Source organism: Panthera tigris, chromosome B2 (assembly GCF_018350195.1).
Source record: "Panthera tigris isolate Pti1 chromosome B2, P.tigris_Pti1_mat1.1, whole genome shotgun sequence".
Lineage (NCBI taxonomy): Eukaryota > Metazoa > Chordata > Mammalia > Carnivora > Felidae > Panthera > Panthera tigris.
The window spans coordinates 66,808,392-66,813,572 of NC_056664.1; the positions used below are offsets into that span (position 1 = coordinate 66,808,392).

General features: G+C 32.0%; 1 pseudogene; it reads left to right on the plus strand.

Annotated features, from left to right (window-relative positions):
* Positions 1-2,062: 2,062 nt before the first annotated feature.
* LOC122238979 lies at positions 2,063-2,150 on the plus strand (annotated as a pseudogene).
* Positions 2,151-5,181: the final 3,031 nt, after the last annotated feature.

The following is a 5,181-nucleotide window of genomic DNA, read 5'->3' on the forward strand; positions in this document are numbered from 1 at the left end:
GCACAAAACATTGCTAGTGCATTTTTCCTCATAACCTAGGAGAGATTTTCAGAAATATCTCAAGTAGATTTTACGGCAATGGGAGCACATTGATTTATGAGTCCCCATCCACAATTATTGAGAATATAGTGCAACTGAAGACAACTTGCTTTTTAACTTGGTGGTTATTTGTTCTCTTGAAATACAAATATGATTTCATCCTCTATAAATCAGTAAAAGCGTGGGTTGGTTATTTTTTCAAGCTTTGTAAAAAGGAAATTGCATCATAATAGTAGTCTTCAGATAAATAAGAACTACTGATTCCCTAATGTCAGCATTTAAACCACAAATTGAAAATCAAGACCTTAAATTATTGTTCTCATGTCATCGTAAAGTTATGGAAAAAATTTGGGATAATCCAAACCAAAATAAAATAAAAATAAAGCCAGAAAACTACATATTCAATTGTTTTTATCTGGGCAGTATATGGAAAAATTCTTAGGAAAAAATAAATTGGTGAAAACATGCAATTTTGACTTGTAAATTTGCCAATTAAAACTAACAAAGAACATAAGAGCAAAACATAATTCACGTTTTGGAAAAGAACAGCACTCTGTAGGACTACAGAGTAGAAAGCTGGCATCTAAAGCATGGTTTACTGAAAGGAACGTTGATTGACTGGTTGGAGAGAGGGGAGTCCAGGCCCAACTCCGCTACTAATTAGTGGTATACACTTGGGCCTAACATTTAGCTCCTCAGGTTTTGGCTTCCTAGCAGTAAAATGTGGAGTCTGGACTATATGATCTCTAATATCTCAGCTCTAAAATTTTCTGAGGCTCCAGTGCAAAACACGTATAGTGGACATTCGTTTATTTGAATTCCAGAACATTGCTCCATAATTCATTATGAATAAAATAAAATAATAGAGTAATTCTAAAAACAAAAACCAAAATCTATGACTATGGCAATTATATAATTTGTCATAAAACCAGAACATTTTTGAAAGGAAAGCTAAAATAATTAAAAATATATTAGTTTTTGAGATTAACTAACTACATATATATGTATTCATCTATTAGCACATTGTTTTCATTATATTGGTTAATCTGTAATTCTTTTCAAAAACTATGTTAAAATCAATATTATATTAAAAAATAGTACATAAAAGCAATGCAAAACAATTTTCATATTGCTTAGTTTAATTTTAAAAATAGCATAAGTGGAATTGTTATTCCTGTTCCATATTCAAGAACTTTAATCAGTTTTTTTAATCTATATATATTTCTAATACCACATCACTGATATTTTTTCAATTAATATATTTGTTATTGCAATACTTTTTTTTTCATGGAAGTACATGAAATCTTGCTCTAAGTTAACATTTTGTGGTCAATAAATCTGAAAAGTTTTTTACATTAGACTTTTCTCTGCATTATCTTCTTAATTGAGAAAACATTTTCACTATAGATACTAAGTTACCTGAAAAGTTCACAGCAAATTCTTGCTAAAAAGGGATATTCTCATTTCTGTCTTGTAATTAAAATGTGTAAATATTTCAACCCAAATATTTTCACAGATACTGTTTTTTAAACTTTAATTACCTCAGCAAATGTTTTTAAAGAAAAATGACCAAAATGCAGGTCTCTATTTATAACCCTTTTGATTTTCTGCCAAACTTAGGTGCTGCAAAATCATAAGGTATAAATCATAAAATATAAATCATAAAATCATATATATATATATATATTTAACTATATATAGTTAAATATAGGAACTGTATCAAAAGATTTCTCATGTGTCAGGATACTCCAGAGAAAAAATATCAAATTTCAATATAAATTTTGTGCACTTTTGAGTTATCATTTAATTGATTCAGCTCATCCTGTGCCTTTGTAAGGAGAAATTTGATGTCTTCCCAATTACGATTTTGGTTTTCAATAAATGCAATTGAGTAAAATTTTTAAATGTTATGTTTTTTGATACTCCATTTGCTGAATAATTTGATTAAAGATGTCTAATTTTGAACGCAGTGCAATAGAAATATAAAGAACTCATTTGCAAAATGTTTAATTTAAATTCTAGAATCGCTTCTCGGCCTTTTGGCTAAGATCAAGTGTAGTAAATTCTAGGATTCATTGGTTTAGAATAATTCTTCAAAGTTCCAAACATTTTTAAATCTAAATGATGATGGTAACAGAAAGTAAAAGTGCCAGGCTGTAGAAAAATTTTTTTCATATTCAATATCTGCTTTGTAACAAAACTTTGAGGTACAGTTACTCTGTGAAATACATAAAAATGGCATAAATTTTAACAACTGTAGTTTGTTTTTAGCCTGACAGAATCTTGAGCAAAATTGTGAATTATGTATGTGTTGCAGTTAATTCTATGTATATTTCTTTTCATTTTGTTTTTCAGTAAAGAATATTATTTGTACCATTATGCTGTGCTCCAATAAAATTAGTATTTGTATTATTACTGCAAAACCCAAATAATTTTATCTTCTATAGAAATTAATCTTTTTAAATGAATTTATAGTAGCATTTATAATAATAATATCAGATAGTTTACTTTTAATAGAATGAATTTCCAAATACATTATTTTTACTCCATGATGATGCTAATCATTTTTTAAACCTTTAATGATTTATATGTCTGTAAAGGTTTTACCTCTGCTAATGGATCTGAAACATTAAGAGCAGCCGTTTCAATTTTCTGTATGTTAAAAATAAACGAACAAAATTGGAATGTAAAATGCAAAAAACGAGCAAAATTAATTTAGAAGAATATTCCATTTTATCTGAAGGAAAAAGTCATTCTTCTAGAGAAATCCATAAACATATCTTCAACAACTACACATACTGTCTTTTGGCACAGTTTTTTAAAAACTAACATTAAAAAAAAGATGACCATGCTTCTGCATTTTTATATCTTTTGGTTTGCAGAAGTAATATTATCATGGCCCTTATGGTGGGTAGCAACTGTCAATAAAGATCTTGTATACTGTATACATTTTTTATAAACTTTCTTGATGAATAGCAGCTCTATATTTAATTTATTATTTCAAATGTACTTTCCTTTTGCTGATCTCAGTTGACCTCAGTTGTTGAAAAAATTTATTAAAAAGTGATAAACAAAGCATTACAAGCAAAATAAATAGTTGTAGGTTGTGTCATACATTAAATGACAACAGTACAGCAAAAGCAATCAGATTATTCTGTCTTTGCCCTATGGTAGGGCTTAGCCTCGGTTTCTTGCATACGTTTTATGGATCTCCCCCCTCTGATTACCCTATATAGTTTCTGCTGACCTCACTTTCCAGTGTCCTGGGGAATTTATGCATCTTGAAGACGGAGGCACCACCCGTGGCACACCCGGTTGGCATGCCAACTCTCCTCCCATCATTACCTAAGATGAGGAGTGAATAGTCCCCAGCCATTCCTGCCTGCCTAGTGCACTAAAATGTTATCAGAAAGCACCCTGTAAACTGTCCTAGAAAGTGAAATGTTCATTCCTCACATCAGGAAATAGTTGAGAAAAGAAACGTGGTAGGTTCTGGTAGTGTTTAAGACCTCTGTGTGCTTCATGTGTGTCTTACACGCAGCTAGTTAAGAGATACCGTGGCAGAAGTTAGAACTACCAGGTAGAGTACCATCAGACCAATCAACCTAATTTTAATGGAAATTGTTAATAATCATAACTGGGACAAATACTTAATCAATGAGGAAAACTGACATACATAGTTACCCTAAAATTAACTATGGTTCCTGGAGCTTCACCTTATTGGAAGTTTGGAAACTATGGCAATTCTTAAAAGCAGTTCTTCAACATTTTCCTTCTTTGTATCTATGTTTTTGTGTGATTCTTGAGAATAGTCATAGGCAAAACCAAAACAGATATACAGAGTTGTGTTCTTACAAGACTGATATAAGAATTGTATATGTAGGAAATTAGTAGTTCCTTCCGCCTAGCAGGATTTAAATAAATGTTATTTTTTAAGCCTTTCTACCATGCTGACTAGTTTTCTTAAATTATTAGCAATTGATTCCTTTATCCAAATCACATTAGCGTACCATATACTAAATATAACAATGTATAGTCAGTACAACAGGCAAGACCAAATTAACCAAATATGGACCTTGCCTTCAAGAACTTTATGTTCTAAAAAGAGAGATAAAACGTGTTTTATATTTACACATGAGCACATACTTTAGTACCTGACTCATTGATTTTCTTTTTATCACAACTCATGTCAACATTCTTGCTGTTGGCTACCTCCTTTATGGTCCACCTGGTATCTTGATCGCTCCACACTTGGCTTCCTTCACTACAGTCATGCTTTTTCTCCAACCACCGTGGTCACTCACTCCTACGGTCGTTCCTGTAACTCTGAATCAATAATGACTATGTATAAACTTCAGCTTCTCAGTTTCAGGAATCTGGGTCTCCAAACACTACTTCCCATCCATCTGGCTTACTTATTCCAGTAACTCCTACACCCACAATTTCTTATCCCTCCAGGAACCTGCCCCTTTGACTCTCTTTTTCACTGCACAGCATACTTTTTATAGTTCAATTTCTTCCTTACTCACATTGAAGTCCTTTGTTCCATGTCCATCACTATAATTGCTTTCTTGTAAATGGTCTTTCTCCTGTCTTACTTTACTATATTAACCCAGAAAAGCACCTGCCTTGGACTCAACTCACTGGAGAAAATAATTCTTCTCAATTGTCTCACGTTAAGTTAATAATCACAAATCTCAGATGGTCTCCAGCACTGGCTAGTAGTCTTTCATTCTACTAGATTTCTGTTCCCACATTCTAAGAAAGTTATTCTACACCTTTTCTCCTTGACATCACTACCAATTCTGACATACAACCTTAGACCCATTAGACCATACATCACAAACACTGACAAGACCCACCTCACCTCACCATCCTGTCTTCAGACTAACCTTCATTGATTCCAAGATACTTTACTTCACTTCCTGTAAAGATAAGAGTCTGTGATCCTACCTGAGGACAAACAGTCTACCTGCTCTTGGCTACTCAAGAACTTTTGTCATGTGATTATTGTATTTGCTTTTTCAACTTCAGTTGCTCCCCATATTGGATGGTTTCTAATGGCCTATAAAAATGCCTGAACATCTTTTATATAAGAAAAAAATCAACACTTGTTTTGAATCCTTTTATCATTCCATATCT